Below are 27,537 nucleotides of genomic sequence, written 5' to 3' on the forward strand. Positions count from 1 at the left end.
CCAAAACTGGTTTACTTCATACGTGGAACGTAGGTAGCATAAGGTTATTCTCGAATGTGAACAAACAGGTAAGAGGTTAGAACCTGACTAAGATTACGTAAAGTAGGGAATGCCATAGGGTTCTGTGCTTTTCTGATACAGAAATACATGAATCATCTTCCACTAAAAATGACATGTGACTCAAAAGTAGTTCTCTCTGCAGATGACACAATTGTTTCAGTGAAAGATGTGGAACGTTAAATAAATGATGTGTCTGCTTGTAACAGAGTTGTGAACAACATCAGTAAGTGGCTTTCAGAGAACAGATTAACGCTTATCTTGTAAAAATCATAAGGCAGACAGTGTCTGACGAGAAACTATTGCAAAACCGGAAAAGTATTGTTCAGAGGTGGTCAGACAGATGGCGAAATCGAGAGTTTTAAATTCTTAAAATCGAACAGAAATGGAGCCTTTCTTAGAACTAAAATACAGGTTGTTAGCATCTCAGTTAGAGAGTGAATTAACGTCACTTAGTTCCAGCAACATGGACGTAGAGGGATTATGTGAAGAGTTCAAGCAGCTTGAAAATCGTGGTCTGCAGAGGTATATGCCTTAATTGGATTACGGACGGAACGGACCCAACATGGTTTAATATCGAAATTCGGAAGTTGTTGAGTAAGAAGAGGCTGTTGCACTCTCGGTTCAAGAGAGAACGCACAAATGACGACAAGCAAAGTTTAGTAGAGATTCGTGCGTCTGTGAAAAGATGTACGCGCGAAACACAGAACAACTACCACCGTCATACCTTAGCAAAAGACCTGGCAGAGACCCCAGAGAAAATTCTTGTCCAGTGTAAAGTGACTGGTCTAAGGCCTCTATTTAGTCCCTTGTTGACCAGTCTGGTATATCAGTTGTAGACAGCGAAACCAAGTTTTAAATTTCGCATTCAGGAAGCGGCTCCGGCAGGAGAATTGTACAAACAAACCGTCATCTGACCACTGAAGAGATGCCCGTATAGACGACATAGTAATTAGCACCCCTGACCTACAGAAACATCTGAAATTCGGGAAAATGAAGAAATCATCAGCTTCACATGAAGTCTCAATTCGGTTTTGCAAAGAGTACTCTACGGCATTGACCGCTTCCTAGCTTGCATTTATCGCGAATATCGCCCAGCCCAAAGTTCCGAGCGACTGGATTAAGCGCAGGTGACTCCTGTATATAAGAAGGGTGAAAGAAACGACCCGGATAATTACAGACCAATATCCCCAACTTCGGTTTGCTGCAAAATCGATGAAAATTTCTTAGTTGTAATGAAATAAATTTTATTAAGGTTGAGAAGTTTGCGTCCACGAATCAACATGGTTTCAGAAAGCATCGCTCCTGCGAAACTCAGCTCGCCCTTTTCTCACATGATATGCAGCGAAGTATGGATGAAGATCAACAGGCAGATTCCGTATCTCTAGATTTCCGGAAAGCATTTGGCATGGTGCTGCATTGAAGTATGTTAACGACGGTAGGAGCATATGGAAAAAGTTCACACACATGTGGCTAACAGAACCCAGTATGCTTTTCTCGACGCCAAGTTCCAATCGTTGAAATGGCTCTGAGCAATATGTGACTTAAACTCTGAGGTCATCAGTCCCCTAGAACGTATAACTACTTAACCCTAACTAACCTACGGACATCACACACATCCATGACCGAGGCTGGATTCAAATCTGCGACCGTAGCGGTAGCGCAGTTCCAGACGGAAGCGCCTAGAACCGTTCGGACCGCAAGTGTTCATAAGCGAAAGGGGTATCGTCAGCTGTGCCCCAGAGAAGTATGGTAGGACCATTGTTGCTCTCTACACACTTACATGATTTGGCGGACGGGGTGGGCAGCAATTGCATTTGTTTTCTGATGATCTTGTGGTGTACGGTAAGGTGTCTTAGCTGGGTCACTGTAGGAAGATATGAGACGGATTAGAAAAGAAATGGAAGTTGGTGTGATCGATGGCAGCTGCCTCTTAATGTGGGAAAATATAACTTAATACGGATGAATAAGAAAAACAAACCTGTAATTTTCAGATACAGCACGAGTAGTATGCTGCTTGACACAGCAACACCTTTAAATATCTGGGGGGTAACACTGCAAAGCGATATGAAATGAAACGAGCATCTGAGGACTGTGGAAGGAAACCGAATGGTCGAATCGTGTTTCTTGAAAGAATTTTAGAGAAATGTGGTTCGTCTTTAAAGGAGACCGCATAAAGGACGCTGATGCGACCTGTTCTTGAGTAATGCTAGACTGTTGTGGATCTGTACCACGTCATATTGAAGGAAGACGTCGAAGCAATTCAGAGGCGGGCTTCTAGATCTGTTACCGGTACGTTTGAACAACACGTAAGTGTTACGGAGGTGCTTCGGGAAGTCAAGTGGGAATCGCTGGAGGGAAGGTGATGTTCTTTTCGAAAAACACTTCTGAGAAAATTTCAGACGACTGGCGTTTGAAGCTGATTTCCGGATGGTTCTACTTGCACCAACATAGATTGCGTGTAAGGACGACGAAGATAAGATGCGAGAAATTTGGGCCCTTGCATATAGACAGTGGTTTTCCCTCGATTTGCGAGTGGAACAGGAGAGAAAATAACTACTAGTGGTACAGAGTGCCGTCCGCCACGAACCTGCGGTGGCTTGTTGAGTATCTTTCTAGACGTAGATGTAAGAACTTGTGGAGAAAGTGAATGCCGCTATTTTTGCTATACAAGTAAGAACGACGTCCTCCGTTCCTGAGGCAGAGACGCGAAATCTCCATTAATTTGCTTCTTTTCAGCTGTTATCCAATAAAACCCGCGAAACAGCAAGCAGTCAACAACAGTGGCAGTAAAAAGCTAGGAACGCACTGAACAGCGTGTCTCGTCTCTTCACCAAGCAGCTCGCAGATGCACGTGCGCAGAGGTGTGTGTTGTAAACTTAGATGCAACAGCGGCACACGTTTCATGTTTTCAGTGATCTTCTTACCCACTGCCATTTTTTTTAACAAGAGGTGGAGCCCCTCCACGCCCACACCGGCAGGATGGCCAACACAAAAGGTCTACTGCCATCTCTGCATAAGGGTTAGTATTCACTAAAGTGAGGTGTCGCAGGATGTGGGTACTGCGATGTTTGCGTACGTCTGGTTAGGATTAACCATTAACACGCGCTCATCTGGAGATAGATTGGTCGAGATCTGACGAAGGGTAGCGGTTTGAAGGGCAGAGGAAAAAAGTGCCAAGGCAAGAGCCAAGGGAAAAAAAAACCTCTGCGAAAGTTAGGTCGGGCGGCAAGAGCAGTAGCGGTTGTCTTGCTGCCTGCGATAGGTTGTGCAAGGATAGGCTTTGTTAGTAGTGGGTATCATGCACGTCGATACCTTGACGTTGTGCGTTTGTGCTGCTCGGCGTCTGGTGCTGGGTGCTGGTACAGAGTCCTCGTTCAGCGTCAGCAACCTGCAACAGTTAGGTTTGTTATTGATCTTGTGTCCGATAGGTCATATACCGGAGGCACAGTGTGAGGGAATGTTGGCAGATTGTTTGTGCGTCTGTGGGCGAGCCCGTCGGTGTCCCTGCTGTCGCCTGTTGGTCGGCTCTAATAGCAGCTGTTAGTTGCCAGTCAGTGTTGCTGATATGCAGGGGCTTACCGACGTTTGTCGCTGTTTGCGTACGTTAGTTTACCATAGGTGGCTATGCCCTACCTAGCAGTGTCTTTGGTCGCTTGTGCTTCCACCTGTGGTTGTCCACTGCCATGGAGCAGAAAGTAAATCAATCGCTGACTAATGAAAGTATGTTGCTAGCGGAGAGGTCCACGAAGGTCTGACGAAGTAGTTTGGTGTTGATCCTGTCAAATGTGACTACAGCAACTCTTACAGTTGATCTGAAAAGAGATATGGACTATTCAATGGCTAATAAGAAAAAAGGGATTGGACGATTCAATACGTCATCTGAATATGATCAAATAAAAACGAATTAAATAACAAGATTGCCAGAAGAGACAGTACATATGGTGCTTAGATACAATGTTTTGCGAAGTGGAGCTGAAATTGCTTCCTAGTGTTGAAGCAGTCAAAGCTTTATTGAGGAGTGCTATTGATTCGAGAAAACTTGTGTGTGATGCAAGAGATGTGGTGACAAAAGACACACTAGTTGGAATGAATGAAAAGATTTTAGTTTGCAATAACGAATACGGCACTGCTTGATAAGCGAAATAACGAGCTCCGCTTGAAATATGAGGAAGGAGAGTGAAAAATTTACTGAAGCCAACAATGGGTTATAATTGGGTAATATTGCTGAAACTGTCATGTGGCCAGTACTGTCAGTTATTACTGCTAAAGGTTTTACTGGATATATTAAACATCATATAGATGGAAAACATCATTAAGCTTTTTCGGCCTCTTGTATGTATTGTTTTTGTCAGATGCACGAGTGATGAAGGTCGGATTCTAACCTACCGCGATGGCGGTTTATCGTATCGCGACATTGCTGCTCGCGATGCTCGAGATCCAATGACTGTTAGCAGAATATGGAATCGGTGGGTTCCGGAGGGCAATACGGAAGGCCTCGTATCACTAACAGTCGAGATGACGGGCATCTTATCCGCATGGCTGTAACGGATCGTGCAGCCACGTCTCGATCCCTGAGTCAACAGACGGGTATGTTTGCAAGACAACAACCATCTGCACGCACAGTTCCACGACGTTTGCAGCAGCATGGACTATCAGCTCGGAGACCATGGCTGCGGTTACCCTTGACGCTGCATCACAGACAGGAGTGCCTGCGATGGTGTACTCAACGATGAACCTGGATGCACGAATGGCAAAACTTAATTTTTTCGGATGAATCCAGGTTCTGTTTACAGCATCATAATGGTCGCATCCGTGTTTGACGACATCGCGGTGAGCGCACATTGGATGCGTGTATTTGTCATCGCCATACTGGCGTATCAACCGGCGTGATGGTACCTCTTGTTCGCATTGAGTACACTTTGAACAGTGAAAGTTAAATTTCAGATGTGTTACGACCCGCGGCTCTACCCTTCATTCGATCCCTACGAAACCCTACATTTCAGCAGGATTGGGCACTACCGCATATTGCAGGTGCTGTACGGGCCTTTCTATATACAGGAAAAGTTCGACTGCTGCCCTGGCCAGCACATTCTCCAGATCCCTCACCAACTGAAAACGTCAATGGTGGGCGAGCAACTGGCTCGTCACAATTCTCCAGTCACTACTCTTGATGAACTGTTTTATAATGTTGAAGCTTCATGGGCAGCTGTACCTGTACACTCCATCCAAGCTCTGTTTGACTCAATGCCCAGGCGTATCAAGGCCGTCATTACGGCCAGCGGTCGTTGTTCTGGGTACTGATTTCTCAGGATCTATGCACCCTAAATGCTTGAAAATGAAATCACATGTCAGTTCTAGTATAATATATTTGTACATTGTTTACCTGTTTACCATCTGTATTTCTTCTTGGTGTAGCAATATTAATGGCCATTAGTGTATACGTGTATATATGTAGCAGAAGGAAGGATCAGCAAAACGGATGCAGGCAGTCGTGAGAGATGACATGACAATAAACGAAAAGTGGTTTGGTTTGCAGAAAATTAATAAATAGGGACAAGAATCTGATATTAAAAATATATGAGGAAGATCGTAGAAATATGCAGGCGGAACTAGTGGTGTTGGAAGGCAGCTTTGATGTCATGTTTCAGTTCAGAATCTGAATCAGCTCTGATATGAGATGAAGTAAATGCTCGCTGCAGTGAGTACTCGTAGAATGATTATGAGAATGGCAACATGAATGATATTAAATTAGATGGAGTTGGATCACCACCAACTATTGATGATGTAAGTTGTGTGCAGGTTGAGGAGCCTATGTCACATGTTTCTGTGGATGGAGATGTACTGAAAAAAGCGTCCAGTTTTGTGTGACTTCCTAAGGGACCCAACTGCTGAGGTAATCGGTCCCTAGGCATACAGAACAGAACCCTATTGCATCCCCTACTTTACGCAATCTCAGTGTGGTTGAAACCTGTTACATGTTTGTTCACAATGAATTCAAAAGCCGGCCGGAGTGGCCATGCGGTTCTAGGCGCTACAGTCTGGAACCACGCGACCGCTACGATCACAGGTTGGAATCCTGCCTCGGGCATGGATGTGTTTGATGTCCTTAGATAACTTAGGTTTAATTAGTTCTAGGTTCTAGGGAACTGATGACTTCAGAAGTTAAGTCCCATGATGCTCAGAGCCATTTGAACTATTTGATTTAATTTCTCAAACTTTTTGTGTAGTTTTACGTAGAAGGAGTTTTAGTAGGAGAAATTCGGACTTAAGTTAGCTTTTAGCGTATTTCCTTCTGGGACAAATATAGCGATCAGCTTATGGAGAAAGTAATTTATTAAATGGCTAACGGTAGACTAGGTGTTGATCGTTAGGCATTGGTGGCCAGGCGATGGTGACTACACATAATTGACAAGGTGCAAGTGAATAGGTGTGAATGGATATCAGCGAGAGATTAGGCAAGGGTACAGGTTTGGGGTACTGGGCACCGGTAGCTAGGTGCAGTGTGGGTGTGATTAGGTATGTGAGTGGGTTGGTAACAAGATTTGTCATAACTATGTTATTACGTATGTGAACATATCGTTTGAGAACATGTTAGTTTATTGTCTAGATCTTACTGTGCATCTGAACAGGTCAACAGTCAACGTGTTCTTTTTTTCATCTCTATGTGATGGCTCTCCAGAACAGTCATAACCCATTCTATCTGAAACAACACAGTGTTCTGTCAGTAAGAAGTGGTTAGTATTTCCTACCACTCCTATCTGCTAAATAATTAAATGTTGTGTGAAAGCATTAGTAGGCCTTTTCCTCAGTTCACGGGACGTTAAACCGTTATCTGCTAGCATGTGATCCACCAAAGTTGTTGGCAGTAAGAACCAAAGGGGATCTATAGATTCAGTGGTCTATCTAAGGTCAAAGCATTGATCAGCTTTTAAAGAATGCCAAGGAGTGTTGAATGATTTCTTAAATTAAAATAAAAAGGTGATGATCTTTAAAACATATTCTCAGAGGTATGCATCAACAACGAGCACTTTGAGCAGTTCGTGGCAATTAACATTACTTTTGTCCGACATCGGTACTCCTGATTGGTATTTGGAGTTGCCAGTTCATTTTTTCTCAGATTTGTTTCTACTTTTACCTGAGGCCAAAGATACCGGAAGTTCCAGTGACCAAATCCGACTGGCACACGATCTGACCACCTATACTCCGGGCAAAACGGAGATCTATGAAATGCCTAAGGCTTCTTTCCTACTCTGGACTCACCCTGAGTAATTTTCCGTCATTCCAGTTGTCATTCTCAGCTGACTATTAATTTTCATCCTCCCATTTTCGCCTTAGGAAGAATTCAGTAAAATCTATTACTTACATTCCATGTCAACTTTTGAGAGCTTAAGTTCTCGTTACTATTGTAAGAAAGCTGTTTTATGTAAAGAAATGACAAGGAACTTAATAAAAATAAATCCTAGGCAGGGATGCCAGATGTAACGGGGAGGATTGTACCTCAAGACTGAGTTAACGCCTATCACATCGTAATTCGTCTGCAGTAAAATCAACGGTTCCCGAATTGCATCGTAAATGGAGCTTACTCTGCAAATGGATTTAGTTCGGAGTAAATTTAATTGTAGTTCGACGAATGCTGTAGTCTAATGGAGGAATGACTGAAGTTTCCACATACTGGCTCGGAGGTTAAAATGACGACAATTTTGGCGGAATGATTACCTTTCAACTTCGAGAGAAAATACAGAATTTGAATCAGTAACTAAACGGTCCACGAAGGTCGAAGCACAAACGTTTACGGCCAATGTGGTTGCAGGCTGAGATCAACATCGCCCGACACGCTAAAGCACTCTCTAACCGGAAATGAATATGTGTAATTAAAATTGTGATCGCAAATCGTTTTCTACTATGTAACACTGCTGAAAGAGCTGACTTGATCTTCATTATGTATTAGGTATTTTTATTAAAATATCTGGCTCCAAAACCCAACAGGCGATCTGAGCAGAGCAAACCCGTATACGTACGCTCCCGGAGGCGAAGTGGCTGACCGCTGGCCGTTTTGCACGTAGAGTCTACATGAGAAAGTATGGAGCAGCAGCATCCGTTACCTGCACTGTCCGCCAACCCCTGCTCAGCGGCGCTGGATGGGAAAGGTACATTTCTCACACTGGCGTCACCCTCTGTATTGTAGGCCGGCATCCGACACGGACATTTGATAAACGGCCAAAGAGGCCAGGGAGGTCCTGTAACTTGCCTACCCATTTCCCCAGACCTAAATCCACTACACTTCTGGTTATAGGGACACATGAAGCAACTGGTCTCTGCCACTCCATCAAACGATGTGCAGACACTACAAAATCGTGTCTACCATACATCTCAGCCAATTCAGAACCAACCAGGGCGATTTCATGGAGTGCATGAGTCCTTTACGCCGAACGGCAAAGGCATGCATTGAGACGAATGGTCATCACGTGTAGCGCCTCCTCTGCATAAGTGGTCATTTACACTATGCTTTCAAAAACCCATGGTTGTAAGACATTTCTTTCTTGTTTTGATGCGTACAACTATTTTGTGAAATACTGGAAAGTTTTCTTCACAATCTTTGCTTTGACTCATAGAAGTAACGTAGGTGTGAACTGTACGACGTGAGCACAATCGGAAATTCTGTTCGGACAACTGTTTTACGAGACGGGAATTTTTGACACATTTCACTACTACTTTCAAAATTCCTTACGATGTCCCTTGAGGCAACATATACAAAATAAGGCTTTTCAAACTGTCATCCTTAGATATCATTCTTAAAAGGGGCCTTGTGGTCCCGGAAATTCAGTTGGGGATGAGACTTCGCAGGTTGGTAGTATATCTCAAGGGAAGTCTTAAAGCTTTCAGTCCAGAAAATTCTCAGATGGTAGAGCACTTGCCCGCGAAAGACAAAGGTCCCGAGTTCGAGTCTCGGTCGGGCACACAGTTTTAATCTGCCAGGAAGTTTCATATCAGCGCACACTCCGCTGCAGAGTGAAAATCTCATTCTGGAAATACCCAATAAAGCTTTAAGCGTGACTCACACTGCGGTCATTGCGATCACAAGTAGCATACGATCGAATAGGTGAAATAGCTCAGTAGTTTCTCCGCTTTGCAACGTAAGCAGATATCGTAGTTTGCTTCCCTCTCAAAAGTAATTTAAAAGTATAGTTATATCACAAGCAGTTCAACTTCAAGTGGTGTCCATTGTCGTTCATAGCCTTTCAACGAGCAATTGACACAAAAGGTTCGTTTGTCTGCGACCAGAACGGTGGCTTCTGCAGCGGTTCTCAGCGGACGCCCTAGGGCGCTTCAGACGCGCTGCTGTTCTGTTTGGATGTCGCAAATTTGTGTTCATTCTGTACGTTACTTTGTTGTGTTAAATTGTGATTGCGTTGATGAAGTCTTTTAGTTTCCTAGTTTTTGCGTGTTGCTAAATATTGACTTGGCTACCATGTTTCTCGGGCAGGTTATTCCTAGATTTGGATTTGACAAAGCAACCCGTAATGTTCAGCCAAGTTCAATGGAAATTTTTACCGAAATTTGAAGGGAAAGCTGGATTTCACCATTGCGACTATTCGATAAGTAAAGTTACCATTTTGGATGCTGATGTTCATTATAAATAAGAGTATTTAATTTGCCCCCTGCAGTAGGGAACTGCAGCTTAAAAGAAGTATGAAGACATCAAGGGAATTCGTGATGAACGACGGTCAAGCCAACGTAGATTGCAATGGTTTAGTGGTGCTCTTCCGTCGAGATGCATGTAACAAAATATCCCAGCTCGTGATCTGGTTTGTGGTTACAAGGCACACGTTATTTCCAATGCACAGCCTCTGAGTTGTCACATAAGTAACGAAAGTGGGCAACTCCGTCAAAACAATCCAAAAAAGATATTTGTATTGCAGAACCGGTTGCAACAAAATACTGCCTTATCTTGTGACCGAAATTCAGGTGACGGGTGTGTGAAGATTCCAGCATTCGGGAAATGTGGAGGAGAGGCCACGAAATACTGTTAAAGCATTCCCAACTTTTTTAGGTAAGACACTGTAGACAATCCAGTTGCGAAAAGTGGTGTAGTACCGTAACTAACAAGAGAACTAGAACTTGTGACGGCAGTAGCACAGATGAAGAGAAAAACAGCGTGTCGCTGAATGCTGTAGGTGACATTTAGAAAACAATATCTGGGAGAAGTGGGTAGAAGTCCTTCCTAATCTGTATAATCCAGAAGAAAACGTGATCGTTGACGAGAAGCTGGTAGCAGAAAATCCCAAGCAAACTGGCAAAAGATGGGATCAAAATATGGACTCTGTGTGACAGCATATCTTCATATATACTGAAAGTTCAAATAATTTATACAGGGGAGAAGAGGGGAGAAGCACCAGAAAAAATCAGGGAATGAGAGTAGTTGCTTATCTTATCTGTGATTCGTGAGGTCAGAATATATGGTGTGATAATTTTTTTCCGATACATAATATGTGACAGCTGCTCCTGAAAAGAAAACTGACAATAGTAGGAATCACATGTAAAAATCAGCAAGAGCTTCGACAAAATGTGACCAATAAGAAGATTTATACATTTTCATTATATTTCAAAATTGCCACACGGTGGTGAATTACATTTCTAACGGAATGTTGTACCAAGAATCACTCTCGACCGTGGTGCGAAAATAAGAAAGAGTGCTGATAAGAATCCAAAAATGATTTTAGATTATAATTGAACCACAGGGACCGTAGACACACTAGATCAGCTAACAGGTATAGTAATACAAACGGAAGACCAATAGGTGGCCAATGACAGAATTTCTACATCATTTTTGATGTTCCTGCTTATAACGCATATTTCTTGTGGAGATCGATTGACCCTAACTGTAATGCAGAAAATTTACTAGAAGGAGAATATTTTGGAAAGAACTTTGAAATTCACTGATTGCAGAGCACATTTCGTCAAGGAACGACTTTCCAAGAACATAAGATTTTTTGAGAAAGGTCAGGAGCATCCAAGACCCTGAAGGATTGACGGGTGTGACTAAATCAGTAACAACAAGACACTCTACAAAACATGCACGCTGTAATCTTCAAGGAAATACAATAAAACAAACACGTTGTGTGGAAAGTGTAATAAACATGTGCGCAAAGCACACGTCTTCAACTTGTGTTCAAACTGCATTGAGTAAGTAAAGAAAGTGATATGGGCAGACGAACAGATGTTGTTGAAAATGGCTTTTTGGTGGAAATATCTGTTGTTTCTAAAGTACCCTGCATGAATATTAAAATAATGAATTTTCCTTACTGAAGTTTTGTGTATTATTATTACTATTATTGTTATCGCTATGATCATTAACATCATACTGTAATATTACTACAATGTCGTTGGCTTACTACTGTACGAAAAATACGTGTGAGTAGAAGTTTTCTTCAGCATTTTATGATGTCGGGTTAAATTGACCTGGACAGCACTTCTATAGTAAAAGTGAACAAAACGGCATGGATAAACGTTAATAAGATACAGATCGATGTAAATTGCATTGAAACAGTTTCAATATGTCAGTGACGGACATTGGTCTCCTACAGGAAATGGTGTTCTACGGAAACGGTAGTTGCCACAGCCCTTTAAGTTAGAAAAGCATTCCCGTGTTTAACGTTGATAAATTAAAAATGGGGTGAGGTGTTGGAATAAATATAGCAAGAGTCACTATTGTCATTTAATATTCGCCTTCTGGCAGCAATAATGGAGCTGCAAGAGTCACGTTCTTTAAAGGAAGCATAATTTATTTACCGAGGGAAATGCCACTACAATATGTGATCTGGAGATATTTTAATTATGTATTAGGTCGTAAAGATCAATGTCCCAACTCCAATTACTCAAATGATTTAAGAAGTCTTGTTGTTGATTTAAAACTAAAAGATGCGTGTAAAATAAAATACCCAACAACGGTCAATTTCACTCATATTGTTGCAAATTCTGTAGTAGGATTGACAGAAGTTATGTACCAGAAAATTTTGTGGACAAAAATGTTGTGAACAGAAACTGTTACCATTAGCTTTTCCGATCACAGTGCGTTGTTAAACTGTGTAAATTGAGTACCACAACCTACCCGAATTGTAAGACTCCAGTGAAATCTAAATGTATTGTTGTTATCAGATGAAGACTTAGAAAATGACCTAACCAGGGCTTCGGCAATGTGTCTCTGTTGACCGAAAAACTTTTCAAGTGAGCTAGAATGGTGGACCCGATTCGCGAAACCGAAGATAAGGAAATTTTTAATATCTTTTAACATACGTAAGGCTAGAGAAAGGAAACAGACTGTAGACTTCTGCTATAGTGTGCTAAGGGACCTTGAGGATCTGACAGATGGAGTTCATACAAGATTGAAAGACATCAAGGAATTAAAAGCAAAATTAATAAGACTGAAACGTAAGAAACGAGGGACTCACAACCCAAAGAAAAATCAGCCATTGGAGGTGAGACTGCTACGTTGTACCATCTTGTCAGACACGGCAAGAACAAAAGAAGAATTTTCATGGACGAACTTCAAATCGATGATGGTACCATAATCACAACCCAGGAGGGAATAGTTAAAGAAATCTGAACGTATTATGAACGCATGTATGCATCAGGGGAAACAAACGAAGAAGAATATGATGAGCTTTTTGGTACATACTTTCCATGAATATCACGAAATGACAATGAGAACATTTCTTCGAACATCACCCAGAAAGATGTAATGGAAATCGTGCGCCGCTCTCCCGCTAGGAAATCATCAGAACCTGACGGATTTCCAATTGAATTCTATAAATTAATTTATATCCTAATAGGAGACAAGTTCACCGAAATTGTCAGTCAAGACTTACAGTGAAAGCCCGTACCTGCAGCGTTCAAACAAGGCAAAACTGTGTTGATCCCGAATAACAGAGGCTGGAAAAATATAAATAACCTAGAGCCGATCTCGCTTTTAAATTCGGATTATAAAATTATCGCTTCAGGATTTAATAAGTACTTTATACCATGCATCGCTGACATCATAGGCCAACAGCTGACTTGTGCTTTTAGAAAAACTATTTAACAAACTGCGGCTTTGTTGCTCGATGTCTTTGTGCTAACACAGGTAAGAGAGATAAGCTGTTGACTGCTTTTCATAGTTTTCCATAAGGCATTTGATCAAATTAATCACAAATGCCTGCACAGAGAAAATGCGCCGAATGAACTTCCTGCCAAAAAGGATCGACATCGTAATCAGCGTGCCAATCGGTGATTATGCACAAATCTCTGTTTAGTGACAACTGAAAAAAAAAGTGAAATAAGAAGGGGTGTTACCCGAGGAATCGTCTTAGCAATGCTTCTGTTCGTTATATGACTGGAACGTTCCTGAGACAGCAACCGCATAGACTGATAGGCAATGCCGTTCGAGGAGCAATGACCGTGGTACGCCCCTACGCGGACGAAATAGGCTTCATCATTAGAGACCACACAGATGTGCTACAACCAGAGGTGGCACTTGCAATATATTGTTGCTCATCATGCTCGAGGGTAAATGAAAACAAAAGCAAATTTCTGGATGTAATGGGGCTTGCGCATTGAGTGGATGAACAATGTAGGTGAACAAAAGGCTCTTGGAACAGCAGTGACCACTTCCCTTTTAATGGTAGCAATAGACTGGCGGGAGTTGGCAAGAAAAATCAAGGTAATTTCGACTGAAAATTGTCAACGTAGCACAGACCAGTTACAGAGAATACAGTTCATCAGCATGCATATTTTATCCCAGCTCTACTATATAGCACAGTTTCTCCCATCCCATCACTGGTGGCGAAGACGATCACGTCCACCTTACCAAAGTTCTTATGAAAAGCGGAAATGATTCGAGTGTCGATGAAGGCAACAGTGCTCAACCCAAGCAATGGAGGAATAGAAGTAAACGATACCAAGTCTGAGGCGATGGCGTTGTATGTCAAATGAACATTAAACATAACATGTAACAATCCAGAATGCATTATAACAAAACTGGACGACATTGTCAGGCCAGCAAGTCTAGAACCGCCGATCAACACACAAAAAATTAGTTTTAAACTAAACCTTATTATGGGTCTTTATCTTTAAAGAAGCTGTCTTAGGAAAAAACTTTTAAAATCCAAAATAATTACAGCAAAGATGATTTTAGCAGTAAGAAGGATACACGAAAGGAAAAATAACATAGAAATTAAATATGCTGGAATAATATGGACTGTAGTCTGGAAAAACGTCAATAGTGATGTTCTTTCTTCTGACGGGAAAAATGTGTGGTACAAGGCAGTCAATAACACGATCAGCACCAATGAGTAGATCTTTGCCACCGGTTTAAGCGACACTAACCTCTTCAGTAAACGCATCCTTGTTGAAACTGCCTCATTGGTACACGCGTGGAGATCGGATTGTCAACTGCAGGTGGACCAGGGAAAATAATTGCTCAAATAACAAGAATTTCCGCAAACAATGTACCGACTAACATTTTATTGAGGCCAGAAGAAAGTTACCACGCTCAGGCGAAAAATAACGCAGTGATTTGCTTAATGGACAAATATAAACGCTACATTGTTAACAATACTGGGAGCGATGAACATATTGAATATGTGGAATCTTAATTCGAACCACAATAAGAAATACGGTAATATGCTGCGAATTGTCTTGTACAGAATGGGTATAGGTTAGGGACACGTGGATTCCTCGTGGATTGGTAATGGATTGGGCCACGAAGGACAAACAGTGCCGTGGAGAGCCGCCCCACTACTCCTGATACGCTTTCCCGACCCTGACATCCCCCACAAGACACATATGAAAAATAAGTCAGTAGTACAGCAGACACAATAATACAATGGAAATCATCTGGTGCCTATTACAAAGGACAAACTCTGACTCTTTAGGTTGATTTTAGATGGCTGAAACTGACAAAAATGACAAGACAGTGAAGAACTTTGCGATCTTTCCCTAACGGACTGCTCTTCTGTCCAATAATTTACCCTGGAAGTGATTCAGGGCCATACATCAACGATTTACTATATGATTAAGTTGGGTCTGCGAAATGATGAAGAGGAAATTCAACCTACCGAAGAAAAAAATGTTCATGCTGTATAGCCATCGGTTGAAGGTGACAGTGAAAATGCTAAATGTGTGCTACTACTAAAGACCGAATAGCACTCCTCATTCTATGAATGCTGAAACTTACGACTGCACTTAGCTGTTACTTTATTTAGGCCACTTCATGTAAGCTAGTCATTTCTGTTACTGTTTTGGTGAAATAAAAAAAAGGCTGAGCAGGGGGGAAAGGTCATTAGCGTGGTAGGATGTCGTACCGTCCGTCCATTTTCGATACTATCTGCAGGCCCGATTTCATTTCATTGTCTTAACTGTATTACAAATTATGAGAACTTTTAAATAAAGCTACTGACCTAAAGTATTATCAATGAAATCCAAAAATAATTTCATTTTGATTATGAAATGCCAGTCAGAGACTAATTACAATGTGAATTATTCTCGCCAGCACTTTTTTTAAAAGTTGAATGATTTCAAACGAATTTTCAATTGACGTAAATTAAAGTGTTAATTACTGCCATTACAATGTTTTACAAAATGGGGCAATATTATAATCTGTGGAAAGGCAATAAATGTTCGTTGTGAATTCGAAGAACCGATGCCTTTGTGGAATCGTAGAGTATAGCTATTGCCGTATTATGTATACAAACAGGCAGACGGTCAGGACGTGTCTTGATCTCCAATCCAGCAGTGGGCCTCAGCTGCTAAAGTACCAGCTCATTCACGATTTTCGTATGGATTGGAGCGTTCTGTACAGTGAAATATTACAAGAATTTTTACGCTGTTGTGAATTGCAAATGTGTGTCAATGAAGACATCTTGGAAGCAACAGAAGCTGCAGATTCATTACACAGTGAAGTGTTGAGGATGAGGTTAAAACATGTGGTTGTTTATTATGAAAGCCTGCTTGCTGCAAGTAATTTGATGGCATCGGAATGTTTAAAGACAATTTATGGTGAAGCAGAGTTGATGGGCGAAGAAATTTGCGGACGTGTTAGGACGTGATAGTTTAAAAAAGTACTTGTGAGCAATGATGAACTTGCTCACGGAAATGAAAACAGTGAAGGTGTATCTTTCGAAAAGTACGTACACCGCAGCTCATCGGATGAATGCGAACTAGAAGGAAACAAGGCAATAGAAGTAGATTGTCTTTCTTTCGATTACAAAATTAACGTTATTAATATCGCAATGGCTCACCCCACGTGGAAATTACAAACATTATTAAAAAACTGATATAGCCGGTTATGTATGAAGGAATATTTATCCCAATTGGAAGAAGAAATAAAAAAAGGACACAATCAGTTTAATAAATACCAGCAATTAGTTCCTGGACGTATAACAATTTTGTTGAAGACCGAGAGAATTTTCAGCAAGTGACTACACGAAATTTACAACTGTGGGCTTCGGCAACATTACAACGGTTTACAGATTTTGAATTTAAAGCTGGGTTCATAGATTAAAAATAAGCAGGGAACTTGTCAGGGAAAGGTTACAAGATTTGTTTCAAGCAAAGAAACAGCAACGGTCTAAGAAACCTTGGCTGCTGCAGACCCTATTCGAACCAAGAAGTTAAAATTGATACCGAATTTCAACAAAGATTTTATTATCAATACTAACGAGACAGGTATTTATTGCAAGGTATTTAAAAATTCATTTTGGTCTCTAGTTTTACTATTCTCAGCCAAAATACTTCAAGTTCTGTTGTTTTTCCTTTCCAGGATGTCAGTATCTGTCGGTATACGACAGCGCTCTGGCTCTCAAAGGAAACAAAGCTGTTAACCTGAAAATTCGCAACAAGAATAAAGCGACTCTTTCAGATACCGCTCAGTATGCACTCACTCTATCTGGAAGCACCCCGCCTCAAGTGTTTGTTGGTTTAGAAGGGGCAACGGGTTCAAAAAACACTAAAAGAATACGAGCAAAATTATAAAAACCTTGTAATAACGTCTTCTATTTCTGGGAAGCTAACGACAGAACTATATACAGACTTTCTGAGCATGTCTTTGAAATCTTATGTGGGTTAAGAACGGTTTGTGTTAATTATTGACTCTTGCGATGGACAAGCAAAGCCCGAAGTACACGATGAAATCTTTCAGGATGACGAGGAATCATCAACATGTACAATTAAAGCGATTCCTCCGAAACGTACTCCACATGTTCAACCATGTGACGTCTGTTTTTATAAACAAGAAAACAATCGAATAAAGCGTATACAAAATTGCATTAATTTTATTGAAGAAATTCTCTTAAAGACTGTATAAAAACACAACCTAGTGCATGATCAGATGTCCTTGGCAATCTTTAATGAAATGATACGATATGGCTGGTATGTTTCCAGGCTTTCTGATGAAAGAGATGTTTTCAGGAATGTGAAGGAAGTTTGTTTTCTCAACAGATCTTTTTTTTAAAAAAAAAAAAAACGTGAAACCACTATGCCTGTTAACAATCGTCCTTCATATACCATGCAAGATGCCAATTTCATTTTCAAAATTCTTATGACTATTATTATTCTGGTGATTGCACACAAAGTACAAAATTGACAGATGAACAGGATATAGTAAATGTGGTGTCACCGCCAGACACCACACTTGCTAGGTGGTAGCTTTAAATCGGCCGCGGTCCATTAGTACATGTTGGACCCGCGTGTCGCCACTGTCAGTAATCGCAGACCGAGCGCCACCACACGGCAGGTCTAGAGAGACGTACTAGCACTCGCCCCAGTTGTACGGACGACTTTGCTAGCGACTACACTGACAAAGCTTTTCTCTCATTTGCCGAGAGACAGTTAGAATAGCCTTCAGCTAAGTCCATGGCTACGACCTAGCAAGGCGCCATTAGCCTTACAGTACTTGTATTTAAAGAGTCTCATTTGTATCGTCAAGAGCGATGTACCACAATGATGGATTAAAGTTAAGTATAACATCAGCTACGTACTTTTCTTTATAGCATTCATCACGTATCCTGTTTCAGACTTAAGCATGCCTGCGTGAATTAAACGCGTGCCTTTCGGTTACCCGTCACTGTGGACTGGGTGTCTTGTCAGTCCACTACAGTAAATAAGTTTGTTACAGTGATAATTACTTTACTTCCATTAATAATGCATTTGAAATTATTCAAGTTTCTGAACAGAACATATTGATGAGTGTTATACACGTTTTAAGTAACTGTGACAGCCATTTCACAAACAAAATAAAATTATTGATGATTTAATTGATAATACTTTGGGTCATTAATTTAAAGAGGTTTATAAATTTGAAAACAATTAATAAAGCAAAGTGAAACCATGCAGGTACGTAGTATCGAACACAGATTGATCTAGTGACAGTCTACAATGTTACTGACTTAACTATTTTATTACAGTAGTAGAATGTTCCTTGTAACCTTTATACGAGGTATATGTGAGCTGCGTTCAAAATTTTTCAGCAGTATTTTTCGGAATTTTCTTCATAGTGCGATTTGAGACTTCTGTGAATGGACACTCTTCATATACACTAGTAACCTGTGAAGTCTCATCCCAAACTGAATTTCTGAGACCGGAAGGATCGCTTGTTAGCTGGAAGTATTAAATTATCTGTTCTCATGGTAGGCAAGTACGAGGACATCCTGAAAAGTAATGCCTTCGAATTTCTAATGTGAAAATTCTTTAAGCTTTTTAGTCAGGACGAACTTTATTAACCCACTAGATCTTTGTGTTTCTTCTCTACACTTTTACTTCTCACTGTAGGCACCCTGGTGACGAACACATATCTCCCAGTGAGCGACTGCTTTGTTGATACTGTCACTGCAGAATGTTTGACCTTGTTGACGGAGTCACAACCTCACTTTTGCTTTCACCGGGAAACAGATGAAAATCGGATGGAGCCAAGTTGGGAGTTTATGATCGATGTTGTGATCACAAGGTATCGGACAGATGCAGATGTCCCAGTGCTCGTATGTGCTCTGGCACTGTATAGTAAAGGAGACGGGACTCCATGTGTGGACGAAGTCTTCTGCGGTTAGTAATTCGATTGCAGCAAGTTGTAGTTTCGTTACACAACATGCCACATACTACATTTCAGACCTCTCTAGCGGCAGGAGGTGGTAATTTGTGTTATCGCGAGGGGAAAGTCGACCGAATAATATGCGTGACCTGTAATGCCTCAACCGATATTGAGAACAAAATAAAAATTTCGGAGGCGTCACTTTTCAGGATGTCCTCGTATCTAACTATTGTTATTACTGTGCGCCGAGAGTCGCTATAAGAACTAAAAATTTTCAATTTTACATTGATGCAATTTTACTCTACCTAAATTGATCCGATACAAATTACGGTCAGACTGGCAGTTTTTCAAAGTATTACATGTTGAAAATCTTGGTAGACGACTATGCTTCCTTTAACGTGAAGGTTTGCCGCCAACTTCGCCGACAGTCTATTTTGTGTTTGTTGGTCTCATGAAGTCATTAATGGAAGAGCCACCTAAACGTTCTGTCACCAGTAGCAGTCAATTTCTTAATATTTCGTAAAGAAATGCGTCTCGTCTTCGTGCAACCATAAAAGGCCGGACAGATGTCAGTCTGGTCTACCCCAAGACAGCGCATAACAATATCTCACTGCGTGGACCCTCCATCATTCTGCTGAGAAGGCAGCGGTTACAAATACGCTAATACATACAGTGATGACCGATCAGTACGTTAGTTGACCACAACATTATTTCACCTGCGAGTCACTGCACTTCGGATGGCTTATCATGAGCTTTTACCCTGATATTTCAAGAAGATACGCTGAAATAATTCATATGATGTGCACACTGTCTTGACATCATTCGAAGTGCTATGTGCTTTACTTACTCACCACTGCTCAAATGTTCAAATGTGTGTGAATTCGTAAGGGATCAAAATACTGAGGTCGTCAGTCCCTAGACCTACACACTGCTTAAACTAACTTATGCTAAGAACAACACACACACCCATGCCTGAGCGAGGACTTGAGCTCCCGCCGTGAGGTGCCGTCCAATCCGTCACATTGCGTCTGAAACCGCGTGGCCACTCCGCGCGGCAGCCACCTCTGTTCTTGTTTAATGCAACGTCACCACATGTTTGCGGTAGAGGTCTCGGGAGTCTGGGTGCAATAATATCGTTACCAGGTTGTATAAGCGGAGCAGAGGCGAATGGGAAGACAGTCTAGTGATGATTCCTCATAACCAGATGCCTACGAAATAGAGAGGTGTCCCACAAACCACTAATCAATCCATCGTAGCACTTAATGCCATAAAGGTACATACTACCAGCTATGATTTTTAATGAAAGAAGAAAGCGGGTGTGGGAAAAATTTATAGTAACCATATAGGTTGCAAATGCGGAAGTCCATTGACACAAGGCCCTTTGTCAAAATCGACAGATTTCGTGTCCCGGTTGTTGGGGACGAGAGGCAACTGCGAATCTGGTCTGCTATTCCAGTGCTATGCCCATGAGCATCTACGGAAAGAGACTGAAGGACAGTGGAACCAAGACTAGGCAAAATGTGTTAACATTCCACGTCTCATCACAGAACATGGAGGTCGAATGCTTGCCCTCTCCGTAATGCAGGAGATGCGGCAAAGCGTGGCATGAGACAAGAAGAGCACAGTGCTGATACAGGAGGAAGTCTTTCGGAGCTCACCCCTCAACGTAGAGCCCCGGCAGACAACACCTACTTGCTCCCACGTTGACACAACGACATCATCAGTTACAATACCTCAGTAGGACCATGGTCGCTGTCATTGAACCATGGACCAATAGAAACGTGTCGGCTAGGAGGTTGAATCACTGAATCTCGTTACGGAAGGTTGATGGCCGTTTCTGGGCAGCCATCAAGGCGAAAGGCTGTTCACTATATGCACCACGCCAAATACACAGTCTATTGGTAGCATCGTCACGCTGTGGCGAACACTAGGACTGCCAAGAGGTCTGTGGCAGTAACTGAAGGCCTGTAATAGCTATGGAGTATTTGAAAATTATTGCCCTCCAGATGGATCCCTTCACGGCTGATGTCTTTGCGATTGAGATGACGTCATATACCGGGATAACTGTTAGTGTCATGTGGCAAGAATCGTGCTACAGTGGTCTGAGGAGCACAGAAGTGAAACGCTTATGTCTTGGACACAAGATTCACATGATATAAATCCGACAGGGCATATCCGGGACTCTACTGTGCACCAATTCCGAGCCCAGAAACCATCGGCCTATAATGTATGATAATTGCATGAGCTGTGCCTAGGCATCTGGTGCCACGGACATCCGTAAACTCACCAAAGACTTGCGGAATCCACACCATGCAGAAATGCTGCTGTATTACATTACGAAGTATGACTAACACACTATTAATAATGTGTTAGCTCGTCAGTGCAAATATACTACGGGACGCTACTGTGATCGTGTGGGTTCCAAGATAAGATTTATGAAGAATGTATTCCAAAACTACACTTACGGTGACTGGGACATTAAACTCACGAGCTATAAGAGCGGAAAGAAAGCGGACGCTTAACAGACACAAGATGATCGCTTCACAAGGCTTCCCCCTTTGTAACGGTAACAGTTCCAGCCGAACAGGTGTTCAACTTATCCTCCAGGTAACCAAGAATACAGAGCATTTGCCTCATTAGCTCCGGCCTCCGGGAATTTATGTTCTCTTCGACTGCAGTCAGTACAGCTGGCGTGAGTGAGCACCGGACATGCCACGTTAGAAGGCAATGGGCAATAATGTGGCCAGTTCTAACTAACTCGATCTACTCATCAAATCCGATTGACACAAACTCTGACCACTTATACGGCGAGCAAAATGTAGGTCGTGGGACATGCCATTGAGTCCTTTCCCACCCTGGACTTAATCTAAGTTGTTATGCATCACTCTTGGCCTTATTCGCAGCCGGACGTAAATTACCGAACTTCCTTTCTCGACTTTGGAAAACTTGATGCGAGTATAAATGTTAACTCCTCAGCTCTCGTAAGTGGTCAAGTCAATGCTAACGCTGCCATAGTTCCGTCACGTTCATCATCTATTATGCCTAAATCAGCATTCAAAATTCCTATCATATAATAAGGCCCGTGAAATGGAATTGATATTTGCAACAGATAGCTTTAATTGATTAAAATTTGGTTGTCCACAGCTATCACAGACCATGCACTATATTTAGGATTTAGGTTTATTTTAATGAAAGAACTTCATTTTCGGTAAATTTTCCAGGTGTCGTAATTGATGATATTCAATAAGGTCTCCTGCCGGAACACAACGTCATCTTGAAGTAATATTTCTGTGGGCCACCTGTCCATCATCTTCACGTTGATAAAGCCATCACATTAACTCGCCGGAACTGAAATCAACCTTTTTTTCTTTTAAGTACAGCATCACCGGTTACTAACGGTCTTACTGTGTTGGTGGATGGTGAAACTGTTCCATTTGACAGAGATGCCATTTCAAAGACATCAATGGAGTTCACATTGAAGGTGTGGTGGTGGGACCTTAAGTCCCTTACCACCCTCCGACGATGGAAGTTCGTGTATCAGGCAAGAGGAAACGTAACGATGAACAACAACTGCTATCATCATCGGTGGTTTACGATTGTCGACACCCACAGAGTGCACAAGTCAACAATAAAGCTGCATGAGTGGCCGTAGGAGGAATGACATTAACCACCGTCGGAATCGGAGTCCTTAAGGATGGTGAGAGGAGCTGGGTGTCAGTGCCAGTGCTGGGATGTCGTGGTGCCAATGTTCTGTAAACCAGCGACCATGTTGTGTAGGACTTCTACTCTGGCACAGAGATGCCTTGCCTTCTCTCGCATGGACGTCTTGAGAGAAGCCATGTCCATTTCCGAGGGTAACTATCCTCTTGAGGGGAGGGGCATGCAGGCTCCAGCATATTATTCAGCAGGCGCTGGAGGGTTGGCATCTGGGAGACACTTATCGCAGGCCACACAGTGGACCCATAGGTGAGGACAGGGCAGACAACCATCCGGTACAGCCGTACCTTGTTGTCGAGGTTCAGTTCCCTACAAGTGTACACTGGGTACAACGCTTTGATCAGCTTCAGTCCTTTTTACGCATTCTGCATGACGATGGAAGAGCAGCTTTTATCCACCCAGACATCTAGGTTTTTGGTATCAGGGGACCATGGGACCTGGATGCCTGCTTTAGTGATTTTGCAGTAGAGGACGTTGATTTCCATGGATATGGCGGCATTGAGGGCAACCATGTTGGAATGGTGCCAGGTCACCGCCGCGTCCACAAGTTTCTGGACGCGAGCAGTGAGCTGGTCTGTGTTGCGGCTAGTGGCATAGAGCACCGTATCATTGGCGTATTGTGCCAGGTAACAATGTGGGAGGACTAGCACATCGTTAACTTAAATGTTAAAAAGGATGGGAGACAACACAGAACGCTGAGGGGTACCCACCAACATGTGATGTAAGCTGGAGCGTCGATGTTGCTGAGTAACCAAGAAATTCCGATCGTGAAGTAAATTATCCACGATTTTCACATAGATTTCGTGGATGGTCGTCTGTGTGAGCATTTTGTACACAAGATTGTCCTACCATATTTTGTCATAGGCGGTTTGAACGTCGCGAAGCCCTTGCTGTCATGTTCCATGATCAGAAGGACTTGGAGTTCAACCAAAAGGTGGAAACGTAATGCAAACTGTTCCAGACAGATGGTCTCAGCCGCCGTCAGAGGCTGGGAAAGGCGGTGGAGGATCAAAGATTCTCGAACCAATGATCACGGTGTTTAGAACGCTAATGGGCCTGTTGTTAATAGTGACCATAGGATCCTTTGAGCACTTGAGAATAGAAATCATTTTGACCTGCTTCCACCGTGGTGGGAAAACGCCAGTTGCGATACACTGGTTCAGGGTGCTGGTAAATAAGCCCAGTGGTTGGCGTGGGAGCCAGCGGAGATGTTCGTTTCAAATACCATCCAAAGCTGGAGCCAACTGGCCACACATTCATCGGAAGATCTTCTGGATTTCCACTGTAGACGTAAGTTGACGGGCAGATTGAATATCGTGTTCATCTTGTAGTTGATCAAGCGTGAGTTCCTGGATGAGTAAGTGGTTTTGGTCCTCAGATGCATCGGCCAGAGTGTCTACTACAAAAAGGCCATCATTAGTTACGCCATCGACAGTGCAGACGGGATGGTTTGTCTACCCTGCAGAGGGCCACAGGGCTCTGTCAAAAGCCTATTCTGATTTATGTTGGAGGACGAAGGTGAACATCTTGTCCTCGTGTTGTTCCGTTTTCCAATTGGCTAGCTGGTGGCAGAATTCACGCTGGAGATGCTTAATGTAACGCTTATTACGAAACTGTTTCTACCGCCTGAGGTAGAGATTCTTCTGGATTCTGAGCTCATGCAAGAGGGGAGGCAAATCATCGAGTGCAGTTAAAGCCCTTGGGACAATGGACGTAGAGGCCTTCATCGTGTTTTGGATTTTTGTTGTGAGTGATATGATTGGGAGTAGGATACAGGGGCTGCTGGAGTGGAAGGCAGAGCAACAAATTGAGGATAGAACATAAAATTTAATTTATTACGCAATAAAATTCATGCAAGGTACTGGTAACAACAAATTGACATATAACTTGTTCAATTTAAATGTACATCAGCTGATTTAACATGAATCATCAACAAGTTATCTAACATCAAACAAATCTGCAAATGTGAGATCTAAACCTGTCCCAAAATTTTAATGCTTGTAAAATGTTGTTACGAAACACAGAAAATTACCAAACTGGTCACTTTATTTAACCCTTACATAACCTAATGGGCACAATGGCTTACAGGAAATAATATCACAGACGTATAGCAATATCTGCCCACTACTGCACTGTCTTACGTGACCTTGTGTGCCACAATGATTCACAGAACCAACTCATATAGTTAAATGGTAAGTATTACACACATTGGCGCTTGCGCTATAGTCTCACGTAGCACACCAAGTTACCAAGACAATGCAATTAATCCCAGGTACAGTCTGGTCCAGAATAACGGATGCCACGCTGGATTAGCCGGGCGGTCTAGGGAGCTGTAGTCATGGACTGTGCGGCTGGCCCTTACGGAGGTTCGAGTCCTCCCTCGGGCATAAGTGTGTGAGTTTGTCCTTAGGATAATTTAGGTTAAGTGGTGTGTAAGCTTAGGGACTGATGACCTTAGCACTTAAGTCCCATAAGATTTCACACACATTTGAACAGTTTTGAATAACGAGTGCCCTACCACTGATAAAACTACTCAGAGTCAGTAATGAACTGTTTTACAAGGCTAGCACATTGAGTTCAGACAAGTTAATAAGACAGTGCCTCCATTTGAATTTTACCACAGAAATCCATCAATAGTCGTCGGCCAGACGGTGATTCGAAAAGGATTTATAACTGCACTGTTGGCGGTTGGCTATAAACCCCCGGCGTGCGATAGATGTGTGGGCCAGTAACCCCGTTGCAAAAGTAGCCGTTAACAACAACACTCGGTGGTCTAGCGGTTCTAGGCGCTCAGTCCGGAACCGCGCGACTGCTACGGTCGCAGGTTCGAATCCTGCCTCGGGCATGGATGTGTGTGATGTACTTAGGTTAGTTAGGTTTAAGTAGTTCTAAGTTCTAGGGGACGGATGTCCACAGATGTTTAGTCCCATAGTGCTCAGAGCCATTTGAACCATTTTTGAACAACAGTACTAACAGAACTCTTTCTAAAACCACACCGTGAAATGACGCCAAAGGGGTATCCGAAACAGTTTAACACTCAACAGTAGTGAGTAATAGAAAAGGACTAAAAAACAAACACACGCAGCACTTACAATCAGCGTTGAATTATTCCTAGCTGTGGTTAAAATTGAATTAATTTTAATCCAGCAGGTAAACAGTGGTGTCACAGTAGACAAACCTTATTTGACTAGCGTGACAATTTGGGCGTCCCTTAACTGACATAAGTTCAGTAACAAACTGAAATGCAATTTAAAGACACCCAAGTAAGGGTATTGTGAAACACTTCATCAACAATTTAAGCAAACACGCCAACATAGGCACTCCAGTTCATACGTAAATCGACCAGAGCACAAATCAGTATTTCGACACGCGACGTGGGAACACTCACTGCTCAGCAGCGCAAGCCAGAATACGACAGAAAGAAGTCTCGCTGTAACTCCACCAGATGAAGATGCACAAAAGTAACAGCTCACCTTCAACAATATCAATCCGAATGCCGCTCTTAAGGTAATGGCCAGAATAACACCAGCCCGAAGCCACAGCGTGAGGAAAGTTGAACGAACGACAGCGAGTCACTGCAGCACCTCCAGTTCCGCTGCTCAGCCGGCCCCAATGCAACTACCCCACACTCACACCACTTGCCGACGCGACTTCTGCGATCTTCCGGCGTCGCTCTGCCCAGGCCCGCTCGTCTCTCTCTGCCCGAGACTCCACTTCCGCTTCCTGCACGGAATCCCAGGGGGCGCACCAACCCGCGCACCGCAAGCGAATCGAAAGAGATCGAACACACTACACCAGAACAATCAAATCCGAGGAGCCCACGGCACAGTGAGGTAATCAACAGCACTAACCAGATAGGCAGGCGTTGTTAGGTTGAAATGTCTCCAAGAGGTGCAATTAAGGATATCTGGAAAATTTGTCCCAATCCATGGTGGTCAACGTAGAATGGACGTCTAGAAACAGAGCAACGTTGGTAAGATCCGGGAGCACGTGTTCGTCTAAGAGGCCAGTTTGTGGCGTGTCTCCAATGAAAACAGCACTTCAATGTTCTCGAAAATGGCCCCATCCTGAACCTCTGGCTGGCGCAGGCTGGTGTGTGGGGGCCATAGCCTGACAGTGCCGGAGGATATTCTTGGTCAACGAGGAGTCTGCCCTCGGGATTAGCAACACGTGCATGCCAAGCCAGATGCTTGGCATTAAGATCGACCCCTACAATTAGTTCGTCAAATGACTCCAAGGTACCGAGATAAGCTTTAAGAGGTGGTAGGTTGGGGCTCAAATACGCCACAGCAGAAGTTATAGCACCAAGGTGGGTAGAAACTGCGACTACTGTAGCCTCTATATGTTTGAGTGGTTGCATAACATCATCATTATGGACCAGTGACGTATGCAGAAACATTGCAGTGCTCCCACCTTGGCGATGGAGTTGGTCAGTGAGATAGCAAACCATGTTGTGGAGACGAAAATTGTCGGCAGGTTTCAGGTGGGTTTCTGAGACAAGTAAAATGTCCAAATGGTTATTGTAGAGGAAAGTGTTCAGTTCAGTCTTGATACCTTTAAGGCCATTAGCATTAAAAATAACTAGATACCAAGGATGTTGATGGTTGTGTTGTGGGCGATTCGCCATTATAACAAAATCACGCTCAGCCCTTCAACAAGGGTGATGGCCTTAGAGAGCCCATCCTCCGACCGATGGCTTTATT

The sequence above is a fragment of the Schistocerca cancellata genome, chromosome 5, assembly GCF_023864275.1.
Source record: "Schistocerca cancellata isolate TAMUIC-IGC-003103 chromosome 5, iqSchCanc2.1, whole genome shotgun sequence".
Classification (NCBI taxonomy): Eukaryota; Metazoa; Arthropoda; class Insecta; order Orthoptera; family Acrididae; genus Schistocerca; species Schistocerca cancellata.